General features: G+C 39.7%; 1 protein-coding gene and 1 long non-coding RNA gene across 11 annotated transcripts in view; one reads left to right on the top strand and one right to left on the bottom strand.

The window, feature by feature from the left end:
* The window catches only part of NTNG1 (netrin G1), a 150,401-nt gene that overhangs the window by 70,036 nt on the left and 61,582 nt on the right, over window positions 1-18,783 (top strand). The gene's annotated exons all lie outside the window — the stretch shown is intronic.
* Window positions 10,635-16,019, bottom strand: LOC108641210. Its single transcript, XR_001921835.1, has 4 exons — window positions 15,904-16,019; window positions 13,990-14,085; window positions 11,514-11,618; window positions 10,635-10,674 (listed from the first exon to the last, which is right to left on the bottom strand). It is a non-coding gene; the product is annotated as an uncharacterized LOC108641210 (long non-coding RNA).

The following is an 18,783-nucleotide window of genomic DNA, read 5'->3' as shown; positions in this document are numbered from 1 at the left end:
TTTCACAAGTAACAGGAACTACCAACTTTTTGGTGTGTGTTTATTTGGGGTCTTTTAAGTTTCCATTCTGATCCTTTCCATGGGTCTCAGCATGGTGGTATTACCTGCTATCTCAGTACCTAATTACATGTGCTTAGGAGCTGATTTTTCCTGGACACTTCTCAGTGTGTGAAGTGCCACAGGAGGTAGTAGTTGAAACCAAAATATCCACGTGCTTTCTCCTGACACAGGTGATGTTTCTGTCACTCTGTTAATCTCTTTTTGTTATCCGTAATAAATAAGCGCTCATTCGGCTTTTCTTGATATATGGAAATATTTGAAACTTTGCTGTCTGTCCTCTTACTTCCCTTTAGAACAGTGCCATAGTACGCTCTGTATCACTCCCTGTGTGTTATGAGAAGTATTGAAACGAGACTAGTTTCAAATGAGATTAGTTTCAGATACAATCCTGTAACTCCAGAGTAGTGTTAGTGAAGTTACTGTACTAATCCAGAGAGCTTCAAATGCATGTAGGAGGAACAAAGGAAAACAAGTGATGGAAAGGAAGAGTAGACAGAAGGAAGGAAAGAAAGAAAGAAAAGAGGGAGGAGTACAGAAGGAAGAAGGGTATCCCAGCTTCTGCTTAAAAGAAATCAGGAAAAAAAACACACCTCTCAGCCTTTTTATGCTCTCTCATCTTTGCATAATAAGGCTGATGTAAAGCAAGACAGTTCTGCTAAGTCCATTGATAGTATGGCCAGTCTTCGCAAGCGAAGATTTGGGAAAGGTCTTTACCCTTCGAGCCTGTGCAGTGGATTTTTTAGGTGAGAGACTGTGCGCTGAACTGAGCCCACCCTTTAATCCTGAAGTTCATCTGCTGGGGCCAAGCAAGCTTGGACAGTGGCAGTGAGATCCTCAGGACGTAGGTTTGTTTAGAGTGACCTTCTCTTAGATGGATGGCCTTACAGGGCTGATGAGCTCCATCTGCCTGGGGGAGTTTCCCTGACCAGGAATCGAACCCAGGCTACAGCGGTGAGAGTGCTGCATCCTAACCACTAGACCACCAGGGGTCCCCCAAGTCCAGTGATACAGTCACATGGAAAGACCTATTCAGAAACTGGAAAGGGAGTTAGTAAAGGTCAAGGTCTAATAGTATCATTATGTGGGGTTTGTGAGAACCCTTCCTCCCATTCACTCTTGAGTCCATCTCTGGGATTAATGTGCCTCAGCAGTACTAGTGACCCGTGTACAAAGGGAATTGTCATGGTCCCTACTTGATCACAGCAGGCTGTAGTGCAAAAAACCTCAGTAAAGCACGGGTTTAACATTTTGTTAACTGGGTTGAACAACAGGGTAATTTTTCAACACTGCTGTAATTTTGTTTTCATAGAATATAATCTTGTTCATGGAAAATTAAGGAAAGAGCTACAGAAACAAATGGCAATGCTGTGAATTTAGCAGGCAGCAATATGGTCAGGGAAAAGATGAGGAGTTATGCTGCAGGTAATATTCCCAAGAGGAAGTCTGGCTGCTGATACATTCAGAAGAGCATAATGTTAGCTGCAACCCTTCACAGAAAAACAGGCTGTGTTCTGGTTAGATTTGTGGGACACAGTAGAAATAAAAGGATACTGAATAGCAAGAGGTGTCCTAATGACACTAGGAGGGAGCAGAAACTTCTTGACATGCTGCCACTCCTGAGTGAGACCACCTTTAATTTTTGCAGCATAGCGAGTCCTTGGAGCTTTGGAGTCTGTCCGTGAACAGCATCTGGTTCCTCTCACAACAGTTCATCCAGACCTTTATGCTGGAAATGCTGCTATACTCTGGAGTAACATAGCTGTACTTCACTGGCAATTATTTTGACATTTCTGGGGTGTTGGACACCATTTTAAAATAAGCCAAAACTAAACAAAAACATTTCAGGGAGGGACTGATAATCCATAGCTTTATACTGTAGGTTAAGTCTGATCAGGTCTTGGGACATACCGTGGATAATGCAATACATGGTACATACATAAGCCCCTATTCTAGTGCTGGAGGGCAATTTTCTAAAATTATGCTCTTTCTTTGAACCCTTGAGTTTATCTTCTGACTTTGATGTTTTTGAAAATGTCAATAGTTGTCTGCTTCTTCCTTGTAAACTCCCTGGAAGACTTTTGATTCTTTTCATTTTCTCCCTTAAATCTATTTGTGCCTTTGAGGTAGTTATGCAGTGTTTTTCCTCTCTGCCATGCAGCATGCCCACTTCCACCCTCTCCAGATGTGTGTTGTTCCATGATATTAGTCAGTATCTGATATATTAAGATTTATAAAGTACTTTGAAATACACTTAAGAAAGACTAGTAGAGAAGCACAGTGGATGGTTATAATCTGTCCTCTGTGCACCATCACTCATAAAACAGGCATGGAAGGGAGTAGTGCTACAAATGTTAATGATAGCAATGCTGTCCTGAACGTAGAGTGACATGGTGGTTCCCATTTAACTGCCACCGGTATTTCTGTTACACTGCACATTAAATCTATTAACAACCAAAAAGATAAAATTTTATTACAATAAGGATATATACATTGAGAAATGCGTCTTCACACTCAATTAATTAGTTACCATTTACTGTTTTCACTTTGCTCGGTGACATGTGGTATATAAATCATTACAATATGTTAAATGCAAATGGTTGGTAATAGGGTAACCATCTGCTCACTGTTGGAAAGTTAGCAGAGGAATATAGTAACCTGTACTTCTAGTAACGATGCTAAACTCACATCCCTGAAATACCAAATAGCTAAAACCAGCTGCCTCCACTAATGCCAGCATTACTAATACATCTCTTACCCTTTTCATTTGCAGAAGTAAACCACATATTGTAAGAGGTAATTTTGTTCTTCATCTTGAACTTGATTTCAAGGCTGTAGTCTGTAACAGCAATGTGAACCACCGTAACGCAAAGCCTGATCTTTTTCTTATATTGTGTTGAGCCCTTTTGAACAGCCAATAAATAAACAGGCTGCCCACTCTTCTCAGGACATCTTTTCATCCATAAATATAATTAAACTCTCTTCCTCCCCTAACCTCAGCTGCCAGGCCCTTCTTCAGGGATGACATTATTTTGTAAGTGATAGATAGTTGGCGCATTGCTGTCTGGTAACATATTACACTAGAGACCAGCAAAAGGTGCCTGCCATCTAATAACCTCCCATGCCCTATGAGCATTAAAGATCACTGCTGCAAAGAGGGATCAATTATTTTGCCACAGACATGTATTATCAGGGGCTGTCACATACCTTCGTAATGAGCTTTTCTGGATACCCAAGCGACAAAGTAATGCATTGGAAAATTAGTAGTAGGACAAGAGTGAAGAACTGCCTGCCAAAGTTGAGGCTGTGCCTTCAAGCTAGAGCTTGAAGTTCCTCCTCCCCTTACCCATTCAGTCATCTGCTGGTCAGGGTCACTATCACAGTGCTGACATACTGGCTCCCCCATCAGTAATATATTGCACTATCACCTATTAGAGAGATTAATATGTTCCTGTACTAAATTCCCAAGACATGGCTCTCAGCATTAAAGATGCTGAGGAATTAATTTGGCTCCGACTGTCTGAATGGAAAAGAAGTTTGTGATTGCATCAAAGTCAGATGCTGCTGAGGCTTGCTCAAGCTATGTTGGGAGGGAGGGTTGGTGGTTTTTGCGGGAGTTTTATCTGGCATGGCAGTGTCTGATTTAAGATTATCCTTCCAGGGAAGCACCTGCAGGGGGAGGAGGCTGCAGGAGAGCTCATTAGCCTGGCAGTTTCTCATCCCTGGAATGGATTACAGAATAAGATGCTTGGTCTACAGGATCTAGAAAACCTGTGGCTTTGTGTGGGTGTGCTGTCCTGCAAAGCTTTCCAAGTTTAAACAAATGTTATAGGGAGACCTTTCGTGCTAACACGTTTTCCTTTGTTGCCTTGCAAAAGGAGAAGCACTGGCTGAAGGCTGCACATGTTTGGTGACGCCATTTTGGTTCACAGTGAACACTTACCTGTTTCAAAATGGGGTGTCTGCACTTCAGAGTTATCTGGAGCATTTATAGACAGAGATGTTGTGATGAGCAGCACTTTATAATTCCTCACAGGCATGGTGCCAGAGCTGGGAATTTGATAAGCTGAGGTCCTGAATTGGATTCCAGCGATGGTCACAAGTTTTAGGAAGCTCTCATTTGAAATTGCAAGCAGAGGAAAAACAGGATTCTTTCTCTTTAATTGCATTAGTTTTATTGAACTGAAGCATTGCTTCAGTTCCCAGAACACTTTATATATATTTTAATGCAAGTTACCAAAGACAGAACGGTTGCAGAACCGTTTATTGTTTCTGACTTTTATATTCGATAAAACTGATTTTACTCATTTTGCCCTCTAACTCTCTTGTGCATTAAGAATCTTTAGACTTTGGGATGGTGTTTACTGAAGTTGTCATAAACACAGTAATTTAACTTCTTTGGTTTGGTAATGCTTCTATAGAGCTTTTGTTTAGGCCTGTTCAGAAAGTCAGTCTAAGCCACATGAACATGAAGTGGAGTCCAGGAAACTCTGGTAGCATTTTATGCAGGAGAGGGAACATGATATTCATTCCCTCAGTGGCTGATCCCTTTTAATTGGCCTTAGATTTTTCTCATTGTATTTATTGAACTGTGAGCTGTTTCTTCCCAGTTAGAACTGAGGCTGTTGATTGTGTCATGTAAGCACAACCATGAATTGAAAATTTTTTTTAAAAAGCCTGCCATTTCCACCCCCCAGTTAGAGCACAGAAGGTCCCACAACCTTCTGCTCCACTGGGGGAGCAGAGACGGCAGGAACAGGGTGCAGCGAGGGCAGCTGGGACAGGGGACAGAGCTGCAGTATGACAAGGCATCTGTTTTGTCAGTGACCCACTTTGAGAAATCCTCCTTCCCTCCTCCCACACCCTGCATCCCTCCAGCTGCTCATTTCTCACTGTCTTTGTTTCTGTCTTTGGTGATCATGACTCCTTTAGTTGTAGTGCGTGGGGAGTCGCTGCCCATGTGGCTCAAAGAAGGAATTGAAACCTTCAGCAGGAATATCTCAATTTACAAAGAAAAAGTAAACCTATTATACTTTGTCAATGCAGAAAATTGCTTATCATTTAGCAAGCTTCATTAAAGATCCTGTGCTTATGGAACCATGCCTCCCTTCCTTTGAATGCCCCTGAAATAATTCTTCCAGCAGGACAGCAAAACAGCAAGGAGCCAGTTACATTTTTAATGACTTGTGTCCCATAGGAATTGCAGTCTGCCAGCAAGGGCAGCTACTTCCTCTCTGCAACACAGGAGAAAAATTAAAAGGTGGGAAGCTGTGGTTCCAGAATGGTGTGTTATAGTTATTAATGAGGTAAAGATCAAACAATCTGAGTGTCATTAATTGCTAATATTCTGCTACTGAAAATTTTTAACCCAATCCAAAAGCTAGATGGGAGAGGGAGTGGGGGATGGAGAGAAGTAAAGGGTTTCATCCCCCTTTTCCGTTTGATTTTTTCCTGAATGGTGAAGGGGAAGTGGAGAAACAGTTGGATGAAAGGAAAAGTAAAATAACATTTAATTTCTCCTCTACTGTACATGTCTCAAAAGAAAGTTTCAACAGTGTAGAATCCTTACACACCCAAACCAGTTTGTATCATTTTACCTTCTCATCAGATATATCAGTTAGTCACTGCAGAAGTAACTATCAACGTGGTGATTCCTTCCAGTAGTAATCCTTTCAGGTAGATGACCACAACAGCCTCCATTCTGACAGGTACAAATATCTCATGTTTTAGACTTGATGTCTTAAAATATACATCTGCACTTTTGTTTTTTACAGATACTGAATGACTATATTGAGAGATCAGATTCTGAAATATCTCTTCTTTCCAATGGCTACTTTTGGAGACTAATGCAGACTTTGGATTTTGTGGTCTATGTGTTTGTTTGTTTGTCTGTTAATGCTTCATAAAATATAGATGCTTTAAAGAGGAGGGATGCAAGACAGCCATACCACCAGAATGATTCCACAAGCAGGTGCAATATATAGTTTTAACACAGTTCATTGGTTTCCTCACTGTACAGTCATACCCAGGTTTTGACTAACAAATGCACAAGTAGAGTGTAGCTGACATGGAGCCTGCTTGTGAATTGTGGAGAGGAGAGATATATGCTCTAAAGGCTTCATCCAAAGAGCATCACATTAGATTTTTAGAGGCATTTGGCATTCAAAATTAAATGACCTAAAGGTGGTTTAGGGCTGACTCTTGGAAAAAATTAGGGATTTCTTAAATTTTGATTGTGTTTTATTATACTAGGGCTTTTGAAAAATGTCTTCCCCATATTAAGACCACAAAAAAGGCCTACTCCCAAAGAAAAAGGTTCTGCAATTTAAATTTGGCTGAGTGTATGTTGTAACAGAAGAGAGACCTTTTGGAGAGTTGTGCAAATATTTGCTGCAATGCAAACATAGTTAATATAACACAAAGTCCAGACTCAGTGCTCTGTATACAGGAGCTTCCTTCTAACTCCTAACACATAAAATGTGTACTTTTTCATATCCTCATAAATTTAGCAGATTTTAAAAGAAACCAGGTTTAAAAATTCAGCTGCTATAACTAAATTAGTCAAACAAGAAAGAGAAAGAATTGCCCTGAGGTGTAGGGGAGACTTCATCCCAAGAAATTTGCCAGCAACAGCCCAGGGCACTTGTCCTGCCTTGCAGCCACAGGAGCCAGGGCCAGTAAGACCGAGAAGGCAACAACTGTTTTGTCCTGACTGCTCTTGGAATTCACAGTCTGCAGTGCATGCATCTCAACAGAATCCTGTTACAGACTAAGACTTTTTTTTCTCTTATTTTATCAAGTTCTTTATCTTCAGAGGTAGGTCAGCATCTGAAAACCCAGACAATATCATAAAGGGGTAAAACAGAGACAAAACACAGGAGTGATTTGCATAGGAAAAAAAAGGAATAGAAATGTTGTATTCTGAAAGCTACATTCAACTTCTGTTAGAAGCAGCTTGAACAGGTGCCAGAAGCTTGTTACCTTTGTGATATGATTATATTGGCCACTAAGTCATTTGGTTCAGTCCATTTGCTATATATCATGATAAATCTGTATATAGCAGAAAATCCACAAGTGCTGCCCTTTTCCTCTCCTGAGGTTTTTTGCTTGGTGTGAAAGCAGAGAACAGCTTTAACAAGATCTGGGGGCAACTCTATGTCCTGTGTAATGCTCCCCCCTCCTGGCTTGTGTAGGTCAACAGAAGGAAATGCTGAGCAGGCATGAGAATAAATGAGGAACAACAATGAACAATAATGGTGGGGACAGGAGGTGATGACTGCCATGGGCACCATCCTAAATCCCAGTGGAGCTTTCTCCATCCTTCTTCTCTGCAACTCTGTCCGAGAGAGAGAACACAGCTATAAAACACATCAGACACAAACACCAACTCCTTCATCCCCAGAGTTATTACTTCCAAAAATATTTTCTAATAAAGTGGTCATTATGTTTTTTTTCTTGATTTTTTATTTATAATTCAGGTTTCTCATAATTATGCCCAAGTTCATTAAAGATAAAGCTCTGTGTCATGCAAGCATTCTTATAAGGACACTCTCAGGGCACCTTGTCTCTTCCTACTCATCAGGTCTTCAGGACAAATACTTCTTATTTTCAGTTGATGGCAACTCTCTGTCCGTGTGCAAATAAAACCCAATTCGTTTTGAACAGCACTCTCCTTATGCCCTAAAGAATGCTTTAATGCAAGGAAGCTCTTGTTCACCATCTGACTGTCTGTGCCCCAAATCAGATCCTGTCCCATCTTGCTAGATATGTTCCTTGTAATAGCCTGCTGCTTGAGAAATAGATGCTGCTAGACATCCCGGTATTAATGACTTTTTTTTTCAAATCCAGGCTCTTTCTTTACCTGCATCTGGTAGTTCTCCATTATTTTTCGTAGAGCTATTTATTATATATATATTATATTAATATATATATATATATGAGCATTTTACTTCCAGATTAGCTCATTCTTTGAGAACACAAACAGCCTGTATATTTTCCAGTGGAGTTTGATGCTGAGGAAGCCTGGTTGACATTTCAGGGAAAACTGAAAAGTTTGTATGGGATTTTAAAAACTGTGTTATGCAAGACAGAATTGCTAAAGTTTGTTCTTCAGTATAAACATGTACTGATTGTTTCTGTCAGCAGTATTTCACAATTTGCTTTCCCCTATGACAGCCTTACATTATTCATAACTTGCAATCTATTCCTTAAATTTTCAGTTATAAGAGTTTCCTGGCGGGGGTCACACAATATGAAGGGAAGTATTGATTTGAAACATTTAAAATATAAATGAAGTTGTTTAGTTCTTCTGGTACATGGAATAATAGTCACTGGATCAAATTCGACCTCCCAGCATGTCTGTTTTTGTAGACAACAAAAACATGTTCGCAGCTTCTCAGTGGACAGTGCAACTTCTGTGTGAACATTGTTTGATTTACCCAGTATTTGTTAAAAACAAACATGAATAATAAATGTTTCAGTGCACTTGAAGGCCAAAAACAATCATTATTTTATTTGCATCTGACATTAGGTCAGAATTTTAAGACTTTGCTTTAAAACTACCAGCCCTTTGCCACCTAAACTTATCAAAGCAGTGTCATCAACCCCATTTCACAGACGTACACAAAGCCTCTTGTCCCATGTCATGTGAGTTTGGGGTTAGGGCAAGTATTAACCCCAGTGGCAGACCTACTTTGGTCCTGGGGGAAAACCAGTGTTGGTAGTACCACGATAGGCAGGCCTGTACATGTCACCTGCTTGCTGCTCCCAGGCCAATGCCAGAAGCCAGGTCTCCTTTCACCATTTGAGGTTCAAGAGCTCCTTTCCAGCTGCTTCTGATCAATGAATAGGACTGCCTAGCTCTGACCACCCAGCTCCAAGAAGACCAAGTCATCCATTAGGAATCATACTCACAGACCATCTATGGTCCTTGTGGGCCCTTTCCAGCTCAGAATATTCTGTGCTTCTGTGATTATCTCAAGTATTCTAATACTAAAAAGCCTTTAAAATTTTCCTATCTTGTTTAATTCCACTGGCTTTAATATGAAATAGTAAAACATTTGCAAATCTAACCAGTTTAGTGGCTTCAAGATAACAATAAGTAGTGTCTATAATTAAACAGTAGTCATGTGGTATTTTTGAAAAAGAAAGTAATCTTTCTCTACACCAAGTCAGCAACTGAAATATATTAGATGAAAGAAGAATTGTTTTCCCAAATTAAAAAGAAAAGATACAGTTAGAACTTCATTTCCTGAACTGTTTAAAATTACTCACAACAAATAATTTCATTGTGCCAGTTGTTATACCAACAAGGCTAGAGGTAAAGTGACCCAACAGCTCTTTTTCAGTATCTAAGTTAGCTAGAGGATGTTAAGTGCTTTTGGCATGCTTCCACAGCTCGCTTGTCATCTGGTTTTCTTCAGCAGGAGAAAGGATTAGTATTTTTGAAGTATGAATTATTCACAGAAGAAAATTCTGTCTGGGATGGCTAAAAGTATCAGAATTCAACTCGCATTAATAAGTAGCTTTGACTAACTTTTTTGAAAACTCAAAAAAAGGCACAATTTTTCCTTTGGAAATATTTTTGCTTAAAAAAAAAATTTTGAAAATAATTTCTAAAATGGGATTTAAAATCTGTAAATAAAACAACGCATTTCATTTGACACAAATTATTTTTTTCCCCCAGTTTTTTTCAGTTCAGTCAGTGAACTGAAAAATCAATTATTTACATGGCACTACTGCAAATAATTCTTATCATAATAATTCCAGAGGGAATTATTCTGGGACAAGGAGCTTATAGTGTATGGATTTTGAAAGTTAAAAAATTGAGGCTAGCATGATTAACAATGAGAAATGTTGTTTGGTTTTTTAACTTTTCTCTTTTAAGTTATGACCTCCAATTGAGATGAAAAACTAAAAGAAAAGAAAAAGAAATAAAAAAGGGACAATAAAAGTTGTATATATTTTAAAGTGGATTGGGAGTGTCTGCTTTGCTAATAAGCAACTACCAATTCCTAATTATTTTAGGAGCTGTGAGGCTTAAGCTTTTTGAAAATCAACCCTAATGAAACACAAGAAAACACCAGAACAAAACCACTTTTGAAATATTTAGTCAGCATTAGTTGCTCTGAACAGTTCATTATGCACCCTCGGCTTTTATAGTTGAATCATGAATACCTCGGAACACGCTCCAGAAAAGAACAGAGCTGCTTTATGCCTTATAATTATCCTTAAAGTTCAAGTTCAGCAACATGATTTTTCAAAAAGGGATCAATTAACCTGCCCTCGCAGTAAGCACGTTCTTCTCCTTCGCCCGTGTGAGCGGCATCGAGTGGAGGCAGCGGCAGGACCCGGCAGAGCGCAGTGGGATGAGGCAGCTGCCCTTGCGCTCCTTCCTTCCTGGCAACCATAGCAGCACTGCAGAGGGAGAGGGGCGATTCCAAGGCCTTAAAGTCGGGAACACCAAGGAGTAATATCAGCTATAACCAGCAGAACAGCAAACCACTGGAGGGGAACAGGAGGACACAGTTTACCTGTGTGAAAAGGTGCCTTTCAGAATGGTTGCAATGATAAATCTTGGGCAATGGCTTCTGTGCAGATGAGGAGCTAGGTATAAGTCTGAAAAGATGAATATTAAGCTGTTTATCGGAATCAAGCATTAGTTTTTGGCTAGGCTGTGTCCTCATAATTTAATGATAATTTACATATTTGTAATGGAAAAATATCCGTGAAGAGGCCATTAAATCATATGCGAAAAGTTTTCACATCTGGATTCTCAGGAGTCTCAAAAGACAACCTGAATTACATTTCTGCTTATGCCCTCACTTACCCTGGTTTTTCTAAATGTCCAGTTAGTGCCTAGACATCTCATGGTGATATTGAAAATAAAAGAGTGCTTTTATAAATATTTCTTTACCTTTCCCCAATATATCTCCTATAGAAAAAGACAGATAAAAGAAAGGAAATCTGACTTTTTCTATTTAAAGCACTTGAATCCTGGGCTTTTCAGGGACTGTTAGGTTGTATGTAGCTATTTATTAACAGAACTTACTGGAATGAGAACTCAGCCTTTGTTCTCTATGTGTGCTTTATTGCTGGTTGTGTGTATTGGTGGTACACCTGAAGCAAAAGGCAGCCAACATATGTAGCAAAAAAACCAAGGATATTTTCAATAGACCTTTTATCTTTGGAGAAAAGTCTGACTCCTTTCTGGCTGTTTTTAAACAGAAGTGCAACCTCCTGATCAACTGCCCAAATCTTTCCTGCTGGCTCCTATCCCTTGCTCCAGCTCCATTTCCTTGCAAGTCCTGCATGAATCCTGTCGCTGCAGGAGCCTGCCCAGTGGGGGGATCACAGGAGCTGCCATGAGTTGGCTTGAACCAGCAGCTCTGAAAGGGTTAAACAACCTCTGTAAATTATTCTGCTTTGTGTTTGCTTTTCTCTCAACTACAACCCACCTTCTTCTTGGAAACAATTTTTCCATGGTCTTGGTGTTTTTTTGGAAAGGAGGTGGAAGTCTCATCAGAGCTTTGTTTGATTTGTAAAATCCCCTCACCTGCAGACTTAAACAGAACAAGAGGGGTTAAAAGCAGAGCTAGTCACAGCAGATGCCTATCAGAGAATGAGCAAGGGAGAAGGTTCCTCACTGAATCCTGATAATCAGCACCCAGAGAAAAACCTTTCCTGTTACTGACTGCAGTAGGAACAGGACCTTGCTACTCATTGCATTAAAGCTATCAGAGATCTCGCTTTGTCAAGTGATGCCTGGTGTCCAAAAATCAGTGTATGTGAGGTGGGCTATTCTGCACCTCTTCCCTGCCCACATGCAGGATCCCGCCCTACCAGCTGCTGCAGGGGCCAGTCCTTGTGCAGGACACCCGTTGAGGACAGCAGGGTGTCTCTGCCCTGAGCCAGGGCTTACACCCACTGCTCCTCTCAGGAGTATTCCTCAGAGTAGCACAAGGCATATTGTCTCTCCCTCGGAGGCAACCAGTTACAGTCCATACGCCACTATTCCATATATACCGTCTCTGCAGCAGTGACTACTAGGGGCACATTTGAGCTTTTAAATGAGTCCATGGGAGGTCTCTTAAACAGAAATGCTTTAAAATCTTTTGAAAAGAGCAGCAGATGTACTGCTTCACAGAACTGGTTTCCCTGGTGTTGAATTCTGCGCGCACCATGGATATTTTTATGCTGCTTTTCTCTATTATAGTTACCAAAATCAGTATGAAATTAACCTTGCTTGTTTCTCATGTAGCAGAAATGCTGCTCTCCTGCCAATGTCTCATGAAAATACTTTATTCCCTACTGTGACACAATAGGTGCTACACCCTGAGTCATTCTCTAAGCTTAAAGTAAAGGTATTTCTGCTTAAGTCAGGTCCATCCAACATCGATTGTGGACACAAATTTGTAACAGCTCACTTTAGGGTATTGCTGCGTGAGAGAATAAAATTTCCCCCACTGCAGACAGTTAAACAACATTTTTGAATGGTATTGTAGGCATGTCCGCTTGGATGGTAATTTAATGACCACAATTCTAGACCTCCCACACAACAAATTGTTCCTTTTCAGTGTTGTGCTGAGAAAAAGAATTCAGGATACCAGCTGGCAGCTGATGCTGTGAAATACTACTTACAAATAAAGACAGGAAGTTTGGTGTAATCACTAGCATCTTAGAGCAGCTTTCTTGGGATTGCTGCTGAGCAGATGTAAGACTGGTATTTATTAATTAAATTAAACCCAGGAAAATTGGTTTCTCAATAAACTTAAAAGTGGTGATGCACATTAGCAAAATGCTGGGAATTTCCAGTCTAATGTTCAGATTTGTATCGGGAGAAAAGAAAACTAACAGTGACTCCTAAAGACTTCTTAATTTCTGTTTTTAAATTTGTAAGCTATAAAACTTTGCAATGATATATTGATCTGTCATTTATTTGAGGTTTGTGTGCCACATTCTTAAATATCTACCAGGTTGTGGTACAGACTTTTACACTTGTTGTGATAAAGTGGTTAAATTCTGCCAGGTGGTATTATAGCAATTAAAACAGAAAGTGTGTTTTGGGTATCTGTTTGTGTCTATAGACTTGTTGATAATGCCTTACTGCCTAATAATGGATGGCAAACTAAGGCTGGCTAAGCAGGATATTGGACAGCAGCAAGAAATTTAAAATAATAAAATCTTTTCTTCCTTAATATCCTGATAGCAATGAGCAGTTGTCAAATCTCAGATGCTGTGCTTCTTAACTTCTTTGCACTATCAGATGGATTATGGCAGGGTACTGCCAAGCAGACTTTGTTATTCCAGCTGGTGGAGAGAGAGTGCATTCCTGTCCCAGTAGCCTTTGTCTCTCTGATACACAGCAGTATGGGAAGTGAGGTTATTCAGGTTTTTAGTGTCTCCTAGTTTTTCTTGATAGTTGGAGCAAACCAATGAAAACAGGAGATACATCATGACAACTCAGAACACCTTAGCTGTGTAGTACCTCTGCAACACGTGCTTCCCCCTCTGCCATCTCATCCCTTCCATGTATCAAGACATTGATTGTAGTGTGAAATAAAGCAACTTAGTGGGTGAGACTAAAGAGATTCCATTGAGAAAGAAGGAAATCTCAAGTGAGAGAGAAGGAAAAAGAAAAACTAATTTTTGAGAAAAAGCAAAGGATATAAACTCTAAGTACATCTCAATTCTTCTTTGGTAGTCTGGGAACCTACCAAACAACCACTAGTGTTAAATGATCAGTTGGTAGCACTGGAAGAAACTGTCGTTATTGGTCTTCATCTTAGCAAGAGATTTTGCTTCCACTCTGAGAGAGACATGACTGCCATTGTTCCCATTCAGCATCCTTCATGTAGATAAGAAAAGCTTCCTATTTATGAAGTTAAAAATTAGACCAAAATAGATGCATAGAAACAATGTAAAGCATCCTACCTTCTCAGCAGTCCTGTCTCTAAGCACATCACACCTGGGCTCCTTATCTTCCACTAACTCCCAGTTTCCATCCCAGGCTTATTCAAGATCTTGGACCTGCCAGTGAAAATTATAAAAAGATTATCTGCCATTATCTAAAAATACAGCCACCAAGCCTAGGATAATACGAATGAAAGCTGGAAACAAATTAGGCCTCATTTCAGGCAGTGCGAACTAACATAAATTCATTGAATCTACAGGAGCCAGATGGATTTACATCAGCTAAGAATCTGGCAAATTGTGTTCACGAGTGAAATTATTTGCAGAATATGCTGCTGGCAAACCCTAGCAGATTTTATAGCCACTCTCTTTATTGACACATTTCAATGAAAACTAATATCTCTGAAGAAAAAAAAAGCAAAAATGAATGTTTAGGAAGGGAATGGAAGTTGGTTCTCTTCAGCAGCTAACAGCGGGTATATGTTCAGACATTTATTTCTGCTTTAACACTTAGAGAATATGAAATCAAAGTTAGAAAAAGCATGTGCCCATTCCACTTGGCTAGGTTTATCCAAGTATTTAATATTAAGGATGAGTATTTTTTTATGTGGTAAACTGAAATAACTCAGAATTAGCTGTTCTATTCTACTAGACATAAGCAACAGTGGATTATTTTTAGACTTTGGATCTAAGAGACTGAAGAAAGTGATTATTTTCATATCTCTTGATCTGTAACATTTTTTATCTAGCCACAAAATCAGAACAGTTTCACATGCTTAAATACTGAGGAGTTTGCTCCTCAGTATTTACTCAGTATTACTGCCTTCTCCTTTCTGTGTTTGTGATGAGTGCTGTTGATGTAGCCTGTAAACATTTTCAGTTGCCTCTGTTTGTCTGGAAGGATGTCATCTGGTAAACTACTGCATTTCAGAAACATTTACAGTTTATTTGGCAAGGTATGGTAGCTTGTGGCCCTCTGTGTGAAAGTGGCAGGAGAAAAGGAGCAGCAAGGCAGAAGGACCTGTCCCACTAATGTTTCCCTTCAGAAAGAAGACAGTGTGCATCTATCAGACAATGTACTAATCAAATACAGGTTGAGATATAAATTGGTCAGTAGTGATCTGATAGTTCTTACTTGTATTGGCCAGGATTTACTTGATAGTATATAGAAATGTTTACTAGCTTATGAACACAATAAATCTTATATTAAATTTAGCACTTGCATTCTCTTAATGTTGGGCTGGCTTAGTGCAAACAATGGGCAATACTATGCCCTGAATGCTTTCTGTGAGCCTTGGGACTGCGGGAAAGGGAATTATGCTGCCCTTTTGGATTTTGTTGTTGTCTTTTTTTTTTTAATTTCAAGCTCTCCGAACTGCTTGGAAGTAGGCCACTGAGAAAGCAAAGCAAACATGTTCTGTGCCTAGGCTTTGCTGTTCCCCACTAGATATATTATATTCAGCTGAGGGAGAATAAGAAGCTATTTTCCCCAATTTTCCATACTGCCTGTGGGAGTCTAATTCAATTTCCTCCCGAATTTAGCAGTGAAAACGAAACAGTGAAGAATAAAGTTGAAGAGGCTTCTGTAAATCTCTGGATTCTAAGGTACTAAGGTGCAGCAGGATTACTGAGCGCAGGTTAAACTTCTTTTCTAGCCACAAAGCTACTTACAGATTTAAGAAGCTTAAAAACCTGATCCAACATTAGTCCTTGCTTTGCAAATGAAAGAATAATATATCTACCTATACAAAGTTATATTTGTTATTACTGAATTTGTTTATTCTTTATTATTGATTTAGCCCTATTCCACAAAGGACTTTTTTTTCAGTGGGAGATTATGATGTATTAGATAAATTCAGGGAAAAGGACAGGGAAAAAGACTGGTGACCAGCAGAAGGCATTTCCAGAAATAAACAAGTGAAAAAGAGGACTCACATTTCATTACTCTCACTACAGTGTCTACATTTTACCAGCAGACCAGAGGGATCTTGTTTCTAAATTCCAGAAAAATATGTAGTGCCTTCTTTGGAGTTTGCTTCCTTACAGCAGCGTGGACCTGAGATATTCATATGAATCAAAAAAAAAGAGAATAGAAACCAGCATTTACTTTTCTGCTTCACATGAACATTTGTTCAGCAGTGCTACTTGCAGCCGCAACCCATGCCATTTTCTGATTGTCAACCCTCCTTAGGTTTGTTTTTTTTTACCCTTTTAGCTCAGAACTTCTTCAGATGGGTAGTCCCTACAGTGAGCACTGGTAGCAGAGATTGCAGTAATTGTCTTGTTATCACTTTTATGTAAGCGTGTTCTCACTGTCTGTTGCATCCTTGCAGAAATAAATTGGCCAGCAGCCATTTTATTTCTTCACGACAGTATCCTTTATACTTGTTTTCATCCCCACAAAATCTATTAAGCTTTGGAAATTAGGATAAGGACCAGCACACTTTGTGGGTTTTTTTGACATGACATGGAAAAATCTTACGATATAATGAATAATAATATTCAGCAAATGTGAGCCTCAATGAAAACATGTTCCAGTTGTTAGAAAAAATTAAAGGAAAATCAGACTTATCTAAGTATTTTCATGTTGTTTACCTTGCACACTCAATGGTGCAAAAGTTTTGTAATTTACCTGTACATACAGTTTCTCAAGTTATGCTGAATTTGCCTCATAAGAGTCAAAAATTTAAAATCTGAAAAATAATGCAAAGCTGGTTTTACCCAAAAGATTTCATGGTATATTGTAAGGGTGTTTATATTTTGACTTTCACTTTCTCAACCTACATCTCTTCTCTACTTCAAATCTATTTGTAATGTGGAATTTTCATCTTTGTCTAGATCATATTAGAACTCTCACTGGTGAAGCTGCCTTAAGGTCATTAGTAAGCTTGAGAGGCATAATGTAGATGACAGCCTTAACACATTTGATGTCATGAAAAGCATGGCCGAGTCCTTTAGGACCACTGTAACAAGGTGCTGGAAGTAGTTGCTAGCACCGAGAAGCTGACTAAGGCTCCTAACATTCCTGAGTGTTTTAAAATGCCTAATTAAAACTGTGCAGTAAAATGGTATTTTACAATATGTGGGCAGGAACGTGAAGAGCAAACATACCAACTCCTCTGCAAGTTCAGGCTTTGTTTACCTGGGAGCAGAGAGCCAACTCGTGGCATGTAAAAGCAAAGGGTCTGGGCAGAAGTCTTCCAAGTTGGTTTTAAGTTGATTTTCCAAACTTTGGCAATGACCTAGAATGATTCAAAGATGTTTCTAAGTGAGGAACATATGGCTAGTCGTTAAAAATGTATCAAAGAGCTTCTCTTGTCTTTCTTTCTCATGAATGATCTCTTCAACATCAACGATCCCCTCACGTGCCCCCCAGTCTGTTGGTTGGCACTCCCATGCGAGCGTCAGCACGCTATTAGCAATTACCTTGGTGATATTTACAGCATTTTAATGTCAGTTGTCTGTATGTAAATAGAGTCTGTGAGGAACACAGCACACCCAGGGCTCCCACTACAACAGCACTGCTCCTTCAGCACGCCAGAGTGCTTCTTGCGCCTTATGTAACTGCCAAAAATATCATTTCAATTGCTTTATGACAAAATAATGAGTCTGTCAGAGATGAGTGGTCAGAAAAACAAATTTTTTCTCCCACACAATTAGAGTTTATAGTGTTGGACAGCAATATCAATCTCCAGCAATTCCAAATTGAATTTGCACGTTGAGGGAAATGTGTTCTTGTGTGTGCTGTAACCAGGCTGCTTAGCAGGGACAGTCCTCACAGGTTGAACTGGAAAGATGGATATCAGCCGTGCTGTAGCAACATCAGGGTGGAAGTTTCCAAATGCAGGCAAGTACTGTGGAGCAGAGGCACTCACTTCCACAAGCTCAACACTGGCAGAGCTGCCCCCCACCAGGAGCAATAAAAAAAACAAAAGTCTGGAAAAACTGTCACCAGACATAATAGGCAGATAGTTTTTCCCTTCAGGTAGAAAGCTATTTCAAGGCCTGCATCTCCCCATATGTGACCTAATTGTCCATGGAGTTGTTGATATTTATAATCATGGACTTCCGACATTCTTTGTAAAGTCATACAAGCATTAGACCTCAGCAGTGCCATTTACAGTGAGCATGTACTGTATCTCAAAACTGCACTTTGCCCTTAACATTTGCTGTGTCCTTACATGATATTTTGCCCTTAGGCTGTTTGCCAGTGCAGTGCACAGGCTGCAGCATACGTCCTCCCACATTGCCAGACCTTAACCTGTATTCTCAAACCTGTTGTACTTATTACAGCTCCCTCTGTCGTCCCTTCTTCTTGCACAGGCAAACCTACTTGGTCTGCCAAGCAGCTGCTACCCACCCACTGCTACCCAGGAATTGCATTTCTGGGCGTGTGTACGTAATACCTCACACAGGACTTTGGCTTTTTTCTTTGGATTTCAAGAACTGTATAGGCACAAAAAATATCGTCATCTGGAACTCAATACACAGGATGTCAAATCAGTTCTTTAGGTTTTCAGAACTCCTCCATTCTTATACATGCAGCCAAAGCGACAACATTCTGCTAATGGGAGGATCAACAAAGGCTATATGAAATTTGGCGTTGAATGTGCTTTGTATGTAAATCTCATAAACCGTTTGTTCCTGTCTCAGATTTAAAGCAATAACAGCTAGGAACTGCCTTCAAAGCAAGTGTTTAATGGTACCTAGGATTTTCAGTAATAATTTATCATCATGGATATTCTATAAGGTAACAAAATATTTCCTTACCTCTGGAGTACAAAAGAAAGGTAACCTTCCTTAAAAAAGAGCTGA

Source organism: Manacus vitellinus, unplaced genomic scaffold (genome assembly GCF_001715985.3).
Source record: "Manacus vitellinus isolate BGI_N305 unplaced genomic scaffold, ASM171598v3 scaffold_56_pilon, whole genome shotgun sequence".
Classification (NCBI taxonomy): domain Eukaryota; kingdom Metazoa; phylum Chordata; class Aves; order Passeriformes; family Pipridae; genus Manacus; species Manacus vitellinus.
The sequence above is the reverse complement of the archived record's forward strand: the minus strand, read 5'-3'. Positions and strand labels throughout refer to the sequence as shown.